At 41.7% G+C, this 14,816-nt stretch overlaps 1 long non-coding RNA gene across 1 annotated transcript; it reads right to left on the bottom strand.

Moving 5' to 3' along the window:
• Positions 1-9,026: 9,026 nt before the first annotated feature.
• LOC115288510 lies at positions 9,027-11,330 on the bottom strand. The gene is made up of 3 exons (XR_003907039.1): positions 11,121-11,330; positions 9,673-9,996; positions 9,027-9,108 (listed from the first exon to the last, which is right to left on the bottom strand). It is a non-coding gene; the product is annotated as an uncharacterized LOC115288510 (long non-coding RNA).
• Positions 11,331-14,816: the final 3,486 nt, after the last annotated feature.

The raw sequence follows: 14,816 nt of genomic DNA, 5'->3' as shown, positions 1-14,816 counted from the left end.
CTTCACTCCCCTTGTGGGACCCAAGTCCCTTTTGATGCCCCACAGTTGTAAGACCCTCCTCGGGTCAAGCTGACCCTAATGAAAAATTACCAACCATTGTTTCACTCTCCAGCCCTTCTGATAGAACAATCACGGGTTGGGAAATTGAGCTCTGGGAGTCCTAAGATGTAACCCATAAATTATAATTTAAAGGTTAACTTGTTTTCTAAGATACTGTTGCTAGATCCCACCCTTTAACCGCAAAGTTCTCACTTCTGAGCACCTGCTTTGCTTCCCCTTCGGACCTGTGATTGGTCACTTTAAATTTCTCCTATGACAAAGAACTCTAAAATTGACAGGTCTCTACCAAATGTTACATTTGTGTGTCAAAATTTGATTGATCACTATAAAATGCTGTAAACTACGATTGGTTAACTAAATGATGACTTATTTTGTCTTGCCAAAGCCCTTAACAACCCTGAGCTTCTGCTCGGCAGTGCTCTCTCCTGAGGACTTGCCAACACCCGGGAGGGGCCGTTTGGCCAACTAAAGTAAACCCATACACCATCTCCGTTTGGGTCTGTGGGTTTCACTCTCGGTGACTCGCCCAGGAGGGAAAGGTCTAACACAGTGAGGACTTATGCTTATTCATTTATGGACATGAAAACATGAGCACTTTAATAAGGTCATAATCTTTAGGAAAGATACTGGGTGTGTTTAATAAAAGATTAAGTGAGATTACAGAGGTGGCACGGCCACGAAGTCCCTGGCACACAGTGGTCGGCAATTGGAATTTATGTTGATGAAGACACAGCAGGGTGAGCTCCCTCCACCTACCGATTTGCGATTTGGAATAAACTGTCTCCCGGAACCAGTTTCTCACTCTTTACTCACACTCTCCTGTCGTAAGAGGTCCTGAGGGTACCTTGCTGGCACGTGGGGGGCCACACACCTGGGGAAGGTGGGTGGATGCTCTAGTCCTTCATCCCTATAGCCTCTCTGCAACAGGAACAACTCATCAAGGTAAGACCTCTGTGACCAGCAAACCAAAACAAGAAGCCCAACAGCAGGGGTCCCCACCGCTAGAGGGACAAGGTGCCAAGACCCTATGTGTAGCAGGATAGTAGGCTCAGAGAAGGAGTCCTGGGCTCAGTTATGCTCATCATCTGTCAGGGCAGATATGCCATCTTATCTGGGATTTTGGGTGGGTGTTTTCCTTGACCTTTGAAAGCAAAGACTTTAATGCTACTGTCGTTCGGGTTTTATTTTTTGCCTCAAGGACACTACTTGTCTCATTGCGGCCCGATGTGCAAATCAATGTGTCTGCTCATGTCCACTAAGAACACAACGATTATTTATTGGTGTTTCCAGCGATGTAATAGGTGAAGAGAGGCTGATGACAGATAGCCCACGCCCTCCTGCAGAAGCTCGACACCCCAGTCAGCCAGGAGACGAAGGGCAACGCATCCCACACCCATATGGCAGGCTATCTACAGGCTCCTTCATTTTAAACCCTAAATCAATGGTTTAAACAAATGTAGATTCCATGGGACAGAAAGACAGGAAGATTTGTGGCTTTCTATTCTTTAGATGTCTACTTTTGCTGTATTGACTATTAAAAAGTTATTGTGACCTCAAGATGAAGGCATCAGTATCTTCTTAGCAGAAGATAATTCTAGTCTCCTGGAGATTTAATGAGACGTGACTCACTGAAACTTCTGCCTAGGTCTGCTGTTCATTGATTCAAAATCAATGAAAGTCTTGCCTATACTTCCTGAATGTAACCCCAGCTCACATGTCAAATGTGAGCCTCAGAGCTACTGTCTCATCTCTGTCACGGCGTAAATCATCAGATCAAAATAACTCCTTTTCTACCTGCCTGGATGAGGAGCTTAGCACATCCGTTACATAGGAACAGGGTGACATCCCTTTCACGCCTGCTTAACCTGTGTTCGTGAAGGCACTCCGCTCCGCATAGCACACGTCAGGGTGTTTGGTATTTAGCTTGCTGTCTGCCATTCCCCTCGGAGGGATCAGGTCATTGCGGAACCCGTGCGGCAACCCACTCTACCCTGTCCCTACAGTCATGTTTTCTGCACTCACGGATCACGCTCTGACCTGGCAACTGGGACCTTTGCTGCCTGGTGTTAGCAGGAAGGTCACTTCCATGAAATACTGCACTTATTTCACGTAGTTACCCCTTTCATGCAGAAAACCCATTCATGCCAAGCCTGTTTGGCTAGACCCCCTCCCAGCCACCTACACTGGGTCTGCGAGCCGGCAGGCTGGTTCCGGTCCCCACCACTGTGACCAAAGCACATCCAGGCCATTCAGTGATTTCTTAATTTTAGCCATTTAGCTCACTGAATTTCAGTGTTTCATCATTCCAATAGAGGCATTTTCAAGTCTGCTTCCTGCAAAAATGCAGGGAACTTCAGGGATGATTCCAATACGGTTCCCATTATTCTTAGTAAATACAGTTTTCACTATTCTTAGTAAATACAGTAGCCCCAAAACATCAGCACCGATATACAAGGTTTGAGCAACAAAGATAGGAATCTAGCGGATGTATAGACTCTGCATCCAAAACTGGGCAATACATCTTGTGGGTCCTGACATGTTGTGTTTTTATTGTTCTTTAGCCATAAATTCTTATAAATTTCCAGCATAATTTCTCCTTGCGCTAACAAGTTCCCCAGAAGTATGTTTTTAAACCAAGTTTATGTGCAACGGTAAATATTTATCGTTCTCTGCAGATACTGGGATGCTTTCATCCCTCCCTCCCTCTATCTTTCTGGTACCTACGGGTGGCTTTTCTTTGTCATCTCCGTGAAGTTCACATAAAACTCAATAGTCTCAGGAAGGCTGGGTGGCTCAGTTTGTTGAGTGTCCGACTTCGGCTCAGGTCATGATCTCCCAGTTCGTGGGTTCAAGCTCTGCGTCAGGCTGTGTCTTCGGATTCTGTGTCTCCCTCTCTTTCTCTGACCCTCCTCTGCTCACGATGTCTCTCTCTCTCTCAAAAATAAATAAAACATTAAAAAAAAAAAAAGCTCAACAGTCTGTGTTAGATGATCTGCCCATGACCTTACAGAGCTTTCTGTGTATGTAACAAATTACTTTTTTCTTTTGCTCCTTTTATGTCCTTTTATTAACGTCTTTGTCTTTAACTTTTGACAATATAATTATTATGCATCTTGGTGTGGGTCACTGTGGATTTACCTTATTTGGTGATTTCTTCTGGCTTCCTGGATCTGGATCTGTTTCTTCCTCCACGTTCTGGACGTTGCTGGTCATTTCTATAAACAAGATTTTTGCCCCTTTTTCTCTCTCTCCTCTCTTTCTGAGACCCATGTAGTAATGTGTATGGGGGTCTGCTTGATCAGGTTCCATAAATCCTTCTCTCCTTTCCATCTGTTTTCCTATGTATCTCTGACTCCCTCTTTTCTATTTTTCCATTTCTTATCTTTTACTGCATTCAGCACAAGGGCCTCAGAAATATTTTCCTTCCTCTAAATCATTCCTCAGCTCCATCTATTATGCTATTGACACATCCATGGGGTTCATTACATCATTAATTTATCTTTAATTTCTAGATAGCCACTTCTGATAGTTTTATGTACAGTTATCCTCAGAATGACATCCTCAGTTTTCTTTCCGAATTCCACATTCCAGTTCCAACAACCACAATATTTTAGTCCTGGGTAATTAATTGGCTTATGTTGTTTTGCATCTCTACTGGCATATGGTTTGGTAATCTTTATTTGAGATCATGATAGTTTTTAATCTATGTGAATTTGGCCAGCCTAAATTTTTGCTCCAAGGACAATTTGCTTTTGCTCTGACCACTACTGAGGTCTGGCCTCAGACTGGGTGTTTCAGACCCAACTTTCACTTCTTGGCAGCAAACTTCCTCTGGAACTCCTGCACCTCTAGGCTGGACCCTGACACCCCTGGTTCCTGACTGCCCTATGCTTTCCTGGTCTCAGTGGTCTACTTCTCAGGCATCCTGTCTGTATCCCAAAAGCCCAGTTTCTGCCTCTTCTTCTGCAACAACTCTAGGCTCTGGCTCATGTTGGCTTTTCATCTGTTGCACATTTTGTTTGTCTGTTTTGGAAGAGGTAGAGTTAGAGAGATCCTAACCTTGTGCATCACAGCCTCCAAAAATATGTCCTATCTGTGTTCTGTTTGCATGGGAGGACCTAGTAGGCTCATGACAGAAAAATGGAGTCCTTGATCTCACACTGAGATTTAAACGTAACTGTGTCCTTCTTTCCTTTCTCTTCACTAAGCAGGAGACAAGTATGGGGAGAACAAGATCAGTTAGAGAAAGAAATGATAAAACTATACTTTTCTTACCAGGGGCTATAATTTAAACACAATAAGCAATTTTCTGTCTGGGATGTGAAAGGATGTAGAAGATCTTTGTTTCCATAGTGATACCAATAATTTTAGATACTGAAAAAATTGTACTTATCTATGAAACTACTGCAGAGAGGTAGAAACAAGGAAATCCCCAATGGACTGATTTCCAGAGAGAGCACTCTTTACATGCAGCTATGGTGGCACTGCTGGCGGAGAAAGCCTGCCGACACTCAGAGATTAGCTGGCAATGGGGGAGGGGTGTGAGCTGGGGTCAGTGGGGTCTCAGAGATCCTCAAATGCAGCAATCATTTACTTGACATAAAAATTCTCCCTGGCTTCCTACTCTTGTTGTGCTGAGAAAAATGCAGTATGGGCGGGGCCATAAAGCAGAAAAGACTCTAGTCTCATGTGTTCTTGCGATTTCTAGAAACAGATGGCTCTTCTACCATGGATTCAAAAAATGAAACACATCCAACTCCCACCAGGCTCCAGGATCAAACACTGATGAGACCAAAGAATTCAGCCTTGGCAGGAACCGCTGTGACATCTAAGAGATGAAGTCAATTTTAAAAACTGTCGCCTAGAGAAAGACAGAAACCATATGTTTGCACTCATAGGTCTAACAGGAAAACAGGAGAGACCTAATGGAGAACCAGGGGGAGCAGAGGAGGGACAGAGAGTTGGGGAGAGAGAGGGATACAAAACTTGAGAGACTATTGAATGCTGAAAATGAACTGAGAGTTGAAGGGGAAGGGGGAGGGGGGAAGAGGTGGTGGTGATGGTGGAGGGCACTTATGGGGAAGAGCACTGGGTGTTGTATGGAAAACAACTTGACAATAAAATATTGAAAAAAAAAACTGTCCCCTAAACCAAGATTAATTTTATACTTGGGGCAATCTGAGTGATCATGTTCTTGCTTTAGCAGCCATGCATTGGAAAGAGATCTCACAGTCTTAGAAATAAAAACAAAGAAGGGCACCTGGGTGGCTCAGTCAGCTAGGCATCTGACTTTGGCTCAGGTCATGATCTCACGGTTCGTGGATCTGAGCCCTGCATCGGGCTCCGTGCTCACAGCTCAGAGCCCGGAGCCTGCTTCAGATTCTCTGTCTCCCTCTCTCTCTGCCTCTCCTCTGCTCTCACTCTGTCTCTCTCAAAAAAAATAAATAAATGTTTAAAAAAGTTATTTAAAAACAGACATAGAAGCAAAGTAAAGGAACTGAATAATTCAGTCTCCACATTATCTCTGTACAATGTCTAGCATGTCATAAAACACCATGAGGTACGTGAGGAAATTGGGACACATAAAAAAAAAAGAAACAGATCAACTGATAACCCGGATGTTGCAACCAGTAGAAAAGAAGCTTAAAATGAGTATTATCAATATGTTTGGCTTGTGGCACTGCCTTGGGCTGAAGTAGAGATCACTGTTCCTATTACAGAAGCTGACGCTGCATGAATTTCCTTTTCTGATTTCCGCTAACAACTCCCTCTACCTGGCTAGAACTCATGACCTAGAACGAGTCTAGTTATGGCCTAGAACTCATGACAATTCTGTGGCTACAAGCTCCAGCTTACTTTACTTGAAGTTCCTCCACACTGTGTAACTAGTTCTTTTGTAAATGAAGCTTTGTCCATTAAAAATACATGTATGTATTTATAAAGTTATGTCAAGATGAAAAGGATGGGTGAACATATAGGGACTCTTATAGAATATATGAACAGAAAAAATGCACAGAATGTGTTCTGGAAAAAGAAAAGCATATTGGATTGCCTTAACACAGAATAAACACTGAAGAAGAAAGAGTCAGTGATCTGAAAGAAAGGACCATATAAATTATCTGAAAGAAAACATTGGGGAAAAAGGCTGAAAAGCTAAAATAACTGAACAATATCTTTGACTTCTGTTATAATAATTGGATAGAGGCAGAAAACTATTCTTAGGAATAATGGTCAAAGTTTCCCCAACATTGATGAGAAAATATCAGTTTACAAAATGCAAAAATCCTAGTAAATCCCAAGCAGGATACATTGGAAGCCACATCCAAGTATGTCATAGTGAATATGCTAAAAACCAAAACTAAAGAGAAAATCCTAAAAGCAGCCATGAAAAAAGCCGGTATTTATAAGGACAAAGGTAAGAACAGTATTGCCTTCCCACTAGAAAAGTAAGCTAGAGGACAATGGAACAGCATCCTTCCAGTGTTGAGAAACAAACAAAACTGTGGACTTAAAATTCTTTACGATGCTAGATATATCCAGCAGAACTAGTCTCCAGAAATAAAGGTCAAGTAAAGATACTTTCTGATAAATGAGAGCTGAGAGGACTTGTTGCCAGTAGACTTACTAAAAAATGCTACCGGCTTTCAGGATAAAGAGAAATGGCACCAACTGTAACTTGGATATACAAGAGGGACTGGAGAGATCTGGGAATAGTAAGTAACAGGAATACTTCATAATGATAAAATGATCAGTTCATAAAGAAGGCGTACAAATCCTACTTCTCAATGCACCTAGTAACAGAACTCTATAATTCGTGGTGGGAAGATTGGTAGAATCAAAGGGACAAATAAATAAACTTATGGTTGGAGATTTTAACATATGTGTTTTCAGTGATTGATAGACTAAATGAACAAAAATCAATAAAGGCATAGAAGATTCAAACAACACTATACCCAACATGACCTATTGAACATTAGTTACATCTTACAAATTCTGAATGTATGTCCCACAGCACATGAAACATTAATCATTGGACACCATATGCAAGGCCATAAAGTCGTCTCAGTAAACATTAGAGAATTGAAATCACTCTGAATGTATTCTCTTCTCTGATCAAAATGAAACGGAACTGAGAATCAATAAGTAAGTCATAAGTAAGTAATAAGACATGTAAAAAATATCCAAATATTTGAAAATTAAGCAGCACAATTCCAAATAACTCATGGGTTAATGAAGGATTCAAAAGGGAGATTAGAAAATATTTGTTACAGGTGAGATTCTTCAGAAGTGGTGCAAAGAAAAGAGGAGTCACAGAGTTCAAAAGCTTGTATTAAAACAACAGTAAAGAAAATTTAAAATTAAGGTTGTAAGCTTTCCTCTTAAGAGGCAAGAACAGGGGCACCTGGGTGGCTCCATCGATTAAGCGTCCGACTTTGGTTCAGGTCATGATCTCAGGATTCGAGTGCTTGAACCTCGTGCCAGACTCTGTGCTGACAGCTCAGAGCCTGGAGCCTGCTTTGGATTCTTTGTCTCCCTGTCTCTCTGCCCCTCCCCTGCTCTCTCTCTCTCAAAAAAATGAATAAATATTAAAAAAAATTTTAAAAAGAGTCAGGAACAGAAAGAACAAAGTAAACCCAACATAGATAGAAAATAATAATAAAGAAGAAATCAATGAAATGGAAAGCAGTGCAGATAATGAAGCCCAATGCTTGGTTTTGAAAGGATTAATTAAATTGATAGATATTTAATCAACATGATCAAGAAAAAAGAAAGGAAAAATGATCAGTATTAAGTATAAAAAAAAGATATTACCACACACCCTTATTAAAGGGATATATGGGACTTGTAGGAAAACTTTATGCCAATACATTTAAAAATGTGGATTAAAAGAGAAAATCCTCTTGGAAATATAGTTCACTAAAGAGAGAGAGACCTTCTGACTGGCTCTGTATTAATAACAATTTGTCTCAAATATAATAAACTTTAAATAGTAAAAAAATATATACCAAATAAAAGTAAATGACAAATATTAGAATAATTTGTTATCGAAACCCTCCCACAGAGATAACTTCTGGCTCTGAAGGCTTGTTGAATTCAAACATTTAAAGAAGAAATATGGGGGAACGTGGGGGGCTCAGTCGGTTAAGCGTCAGACTTCGGCTCAGGTCATGATCTCACGGTTCGTGAGTTCGAGTCCCTTGTCGGGCTCTGTGCTGACAGCTTGGAGCCTGGAGCCTGTTTCTGATTCTGTGTGTCCCTCTTTCCGTGCCCCTCTCCTTCTCATGATCTGTCTCTCAAAAATAAATTAAAAACAGAAAAAAAATAAAGAAGAAATATCAATTCTACAGAAAATCTTTCAGAAAACAAAGGAGAGGGCAAAAGTTCCCTGTTTACTTTATGAGCTCCGTGTATCCCTAATAAGAAAAACTTACAAAGAAATGATAAGAAAAGAAAAATTAACACCAACATTTCTTACAGACTCAGGCACAAAAATCCTTAACAAAATTTAATAAAACCTAGCAGTGGGGTTTACCCCAGATGAGGAAGATCGGCTTGATGTTTGAAAATCACACATTTGAATTCGCCATGTTAGCAGAATATAGGAGGGTGGTCATGTTACTATGTCAACAGATACAGATAAGACTTTTGAAACATGCAAGGCCTCTACATGATAAAAACTTCCAGTAATCTAGGAAGAAAAGGGAACTTTCTCAGTTTGATGAAGGGCTTCAGCAAAAGCTCACAGTTAACACCATAATAAATGGGGACATTACATGCTTTTCTTCTAAGATTGGAAGCAAGAAAATGCTGTCTGTATTCAGCATCATGGTGCTTGTTACAACCTCATTAACTAAGAATTAATAAGGCAAAGAACGAAATTGCAGCCGTAAAGGCTGTAAAACAAGAAGCTGAGCTATCGTTATTTGTAGTGACATGATAACTTACAGAATGGAGAACACTTACTAGTGTTGCATGCTCTTTTCTCAGCCTAGAATCTTCCCAGGTCGTAGTCTGCAAAGTATGCAGCCAAATTAGCCACATACTAATCTGGGACAAAAGAAAATCATAGAATATCTCATTAAAATGGAATCGATGAGCTCAACTATTTTTGTCTCACCTAAATAAAACCAACACAAAATAAAAACTTTTTAGTGGATAAAACTGCGTATAATAACATTTAGATCTGGACCATCCAATCTGGGAAAGTTGCATTTTAGTATAAATAATGGCTGCAAAAGAGGAATCACAGAAGCAAATCCTTTACCGGTAAAATTCAACATCTGAATCGCCAGTTAACTTTTACCATATATAATTTTTTGATATGAAAAAGAGTTGATACAGTGAATATATTTTCAATAAAACATAAATAAAATTGGGGAAAGAAGGAATCATTTCATTGTGGTTTTAAAATAAGGGAATTAAATTGGCTTAATGGAATTTTCTTGGAATACTTTCTCATAGGCACTTTAATTTGGCGATTTAAGTAGAAAGCCCCCCCCCCCCCCCCCCGCAAAGCTAGAGAAATTAAGACTTTTCGGTTACAAGTGTAAAATAGAGATTTCATTTAAGGGGGATTGTAGCTGTGGGAAAAATATGGGGGAAGCTGCCCACCGTTAACAGCAGCCTTACTACAAAGCTCCCCACATCAATGTCCTTTACTTCCAAGGTATCAGGTTGCGTTTGCCTTTTCCTCTTAAAGTGGTGGCTTCAGAGAAGGGTGCCGACAGATGAACAGATGTCATTGCAGGTGACTGTCCACATCAGGCACTTGGTTCTCAATTCAGAACCAGTGAGTCCGAACAGCACAGAATTCTCCCAGGGGTCTCCCTTCCGACACTATCCAAGCGTGGGGACTCGGTGGTGATGAGTGTCTTTTTCACCACTAGACGTCACTGGGAGTTAGTTACTGAACCGGCTGGCGCTCGTGAAGTCTCCCTATGAAAGAAATCATTGACTCTGCGTGTACATTATATTTCTGTTTGTTTGCTCCTACAAACCTGGGTTTCAGATGCCCCCTGGGTCCTGCCTCCACGACCTCAGTCCAGCTGTTGCAATGGCAACTGGTTAGAGTGTTATGCCCAAGATTTCAATATCGTCCCCAAAAACCAGAGGCCGCCAGGGAGACCGAGTCACGCATGCAAAAGCAAAGGGCTTTATTATTACGGGCTTAGGCTGGCCGGAACTAAACTCGCGCTCACAGACTTTACCAGCGCAGCAGATCCGTGCGGAGAGCCCCGGACATGGCGGGGCAGGGCCTGTATGGGTTTTGGGAAGGGGGAGCCACAGGAAACTGTGACACAGGTACAGGGGTCCACTCATTATCGCCTAACATCATTGGCAGTGACTTTAACCATACACATTGCTTAGAGTGCTTGTTACTTTTGGCGGGACCCAATCACAGCATTTAGAGTACTGACCAATCACAGAGTGGACCCAGGACCCAGGACCCAGGACCCTCACGTAGGGTGTAACTAGCCTTAAGCAATAAGTGATTATCTATAGCTTCTATCTCTAGGCCTGCCCTTAGGAAGGTTAAGGGTGTTAGCTGGCCTTTCCTGATTGGGTGTTACAAGGGTGGTCCCTCCTGCCTTGGGCAATGTGTGCCCTTTTATTGTCTAATATTCTGAGAAACAAACACTTAGGCCTCCAAGGTCAGAGGGAAACTTGAAGCCTGTCATGGAATCAGTTTGGTTCAGACCTGAATCCTTACAAGAGAATCTAACTGCTGTCACCCTGCTTATCTCCTGCGTTTTTGTGCTGGGACTTTTCTCACGGTGTGTGGAGGGGGGCACCTTGAGACGCCGCCTATCACTGTGGATGCTCAGAACTGCTCGCTGGGGGGGTTAGCACCCCAGGGGCGGTCCTGGACCGGGAGGGGGAGGGGTCTGCAGTGCATCACGGAGGCACTGTCCGCACGGTTGGCCTGCGGGTCCCACTGAAACCCGATCCAAGTTTGCAGAGTGGTGGACACGGTGAGAATGCGGCATTACTCCGGCTTTCTCGCATCTCCTGCTCTGTCTTCCCAGGGCCCCACTCCTAATGCTAGAGTCGTGTCTTACCTCCATAGCTCCCCAGTCAGTGCAGTTTGACTTTGACTTTCCCGCCCCGGCTGCTCCGCAGTTTGCTTCCTGGGAGGAGACTTCGCATAGGCGGCGCTGATGAAGAATGTTCTCAGCACCCGGTGGTCTCCTCATGGTGCCGCTCCCCTGTCGATGTCCTTGTAAAGACGGTAAATATTCCCATCTCGAGCACACGGACCAGCTCGGATTCTGCCCTTGAACTTCCTGTGGCCACGGTCACGCGGTACATCCTGTTCTGTCTGTCTTCCTCCAGGCAGGATCACTGCCGTGAGGTTGATCAGTGCTGTGAATCGAAGTGGCGGTTCCTTGCTGCGCAGCCTTCCATCATGTAAATAGACCACGGTTCATCCATGCCCTCGTGGACGGGCATTTGAATTGTTTCCAGATGTTAGCTGTTTTGAATAATGCTGCTTTGAACATGTTTGTATCTATTCGTGAACATGAACACCCATTTCTCTTACATTTATAGATACTGGCTAACAGGGTTCGTACTGGTTACATGGACCTGCCTTCCATGTCCCCGCATCTTCACTTATATTTGTATTATTAACCCCTTGTGACTTCAGCCACTCTGGGTGGGTGTAGTGCATTCAACTGTTGTTTTTGTTCACATTTCCCTGTCAACTAATGGTACTTAACCTATTTCAATATGCTTATTAGCCATTTGGACACAATCTTTGGTGAAGTACCAGTTAGTAAAGTTTTTCGCTGTGTGTGTGTGTGTGTGTGTGTGTGTGTGTGTATTGAGGGGAGGGGTCAGTCTTCTTATTGATTTGAAGATCTTTACAATTTCTATATACTAGTCCTTTGTTGGATATGTGATTATGAATATTTTTTACCACTCTTGTTTACTCTTCACTCCCATAAAGTCATGTTTTGATGAGGAGGATTTATTTTTCTTTTAAAAAGTTTTTTGGGGGGGTTAACATTTATTTATTATTGAGAAACAAAGAGAGACAGAGCATGAGTAGAGGAGAGGCAGAGAGAGAGGGAGATCCAGAATCAGAATGAGGCTCCAGGCTCTGTGCTGACAGCTCAGGGCTTGAACTTGTTGACACAGAGCTTGAACTCATGAACCGTGAGATCATGACCTGAGCCGAAGTCAGACGCTCAACTGCCTGAGCCCCCCAGGCGCCCCAAGGAGGATTTCATTTTAGCAAGATGCGATTTATTGTTGTTTCTTTTTTTTATGACAATAGTTATCTAATCTTGCCAATTATTCACTCCCATCTTGAAGTTACCAAATCTGTAGTTCTCAAGTTTAAGCGGGAATAAGAATCATCTGGAAGGTGTTTTATATTTTATTTTTATTTATTTTAAAACGATTTATTTATTTATGTCATCTCTATGACCACTGTGAGGCCCGAACTCACAACCTTGAGACTGAGAGTCCCATGCTCCACTGACTGAGTCACGCGGTGCCCCTGGAAGGCATTTTAAAGCATGAATTGTTGGGGCATGCCTCCAGAGTGTCTAATTCTTTAGGTCAGGAAAGAGGCCCAAGAATTTGGTCCAAAAATTCTTACAATTTCCAGATGATACTGATTCTGTTGGTCTGAGGATCACACTTTGTAAACCACTGTAGTATTCTACTTTTGAGAAGCTTGACTTACTTTTTACATTTAGATCGACAATATACCTGGACCTGATTTTTGTGCGTGGTATGAAATAGGAGTAACATCTTATTTTTTTCAATGTCAGTCACTTGATTAATATCAGTGATATGCAATACCAATTACATTGTGTCTGTACATATGGATCTGTTTCTTTTTTTTATGTTTATTCTTTTTTGGGGGGGGGAGAGAGAGGGAAAAAGAGTGTGAGTAAGGGGAGGGCAGAGAGAGAGAGGGAGACACAGAATCTGAAACAGCCTCCAGGCTCTGAGCTGTCAGCACAGAGCCCAATGCAGGCCACAAACCACGAGATCATGATCTGAGCTGAAGCCAAATGCTTAACCGACTGAGTTACCCAGGCGCGCTTATATGGGTCTGTTCCTGAACTTGTTCTGTTCCAATCTTCTGGAAGTCTATCTCTGTGCCAATGGGACTAAATAATCTTAATTATTTCAGATTTATAAGAAATCTTAATACTCGTAAGAGTAACTTCTTTTTCTTCAAGTGGATCTAGAGGAAGAAGAGGAAAAATGTGTTTCTTTTTGGGCCCAATAAAGAAAACAAAATTTTTTTATACATTTTATAAATTGATGTTGATTTAAACATAAATGCCAGGGCAATAATTATTAATAAGAAAATAATACAGGCTTTGGGAAGGTTAAAGATTACTTTCATAAGTCAGAGCAATAGTCTCTGAAGTCTAGAAATCAAGAATATCCCTGTTTAAGAAAAACATATTTGAAAGTGAAGATTTTGAAAAGTGAAAATATCCAGTGTTACGGGCTGCTCTGTGTCTCCCTGGAATTTATATGTTCAAGCCCCAAACTTTAGTATCTCGGAATGTTACTGTAATTGGAGATAGACCTTTAAATAATTAAAACGAGGCCACAGGCTGGGCCCTAGTCCACTTTGAACGGTGTCCTTAGAAGAAGAAGAAATTTGGATACAGCAGGGGTGCAAAGAGGAAATATGATGTACGGACACAGAGGTAAGATGGCCATCTACCTGCAGGCCAAAGAGAGAGGCCTCAGAAGGAACCAAACCTGCTGACGTCTTGGTCCAGGGCCACATCCATGTTTGAGCCCCGAAGTCAGTGGCACTTGTCATGGCAGCCCCGGTGACCGGTACAAAGTTTGCTCCCGGTGAATTAGGCCTTAGGCAAGATCGCAAAGTAAATAAGCATGTAATAGTCCTTCCAGTATAATAAGTCCATTACACAGCGTTTTAATAACATGTTAGGGAAAAGCACTGTCTTCTTAAAATAGTGTCTGTAGAGGACACTCTAAGTAGGACTTTGAGTAAACAGCACACAGCAAAGAGTGTCTTTATCTACTTTCTATCTGATAACAAGGGTCCTGGCAAAACAAACCAGATTAAAAAAAAAAAAGCAATAGTAAAAGCAATCAGTACATCCTAGTTGTTACTTATTGCATCCACTGAGTTTTTAGTTACAGTGATTAGAATTTTTATTTCTGGAAGATTCATTTGCTATTTAAAAATCTTTCTGGTAGTTTTTGATAATGTCTCTTTCTTCTCTCTTTTATGGTATTATTTCTTTTTATATCTTTAAGCTTTTAAAATATCATTTCCCCTATGTGTGATTTCTTGAGGGATCTAACATATGTATTACTTTTTTGTCGGTCAAGGTAACTTCATAAATTATTTTTCTCTGTGTTCTTTAATTTTGGGTTGTGGCCTCACATTAGGAAAGGCTTCATGGCCTGTTGCTGAGGACGGCTCTCTTGAGATTAACTTTGTGTTAAAAGTCACCAAGGGTCACAGGGGCATCGCAAATGCAAAATCACCTGTTATTTTAATTTATTGCATTGTGTATTCCAGGGTCACACCAGTAGAATATCGTGAACTCCAATGTCACATTTGTGATTAGTAATTCTTAGAATGAGAAACAAGCAAACAAAGAAGCCAACTTTCAGGGAATACACAGATGGACAAGCTGCCTCTTCTGTACAATTGGGTGTGTTTTTTTCTTGGTCCCTTCTGTCACTGAAGGAGGCAGCCAAAGCCTCCGTGGCAACTTTCATCCATTTTTCTGGTCTTGGGC

This window comes from Suricata suricatta, chromosome 3 (genome assembly GCF_006229205.1).
Source record: "Suricata suricatta isolate VVHF042 chromosome 3, meerkat_22Aug2017_6uvM2_HiC, whole genome shotgun sequence".
In the NCBI taxonomy this organism is placed as follows: Eukaryota; Metazoa; Chordata; class Mammalia; order Carnivora; family Herpestidae; genus Suricata; species Suricata suricatta.
This window is presented reverse-complemented; position numbering and strand designations above follow the sequence as displayed.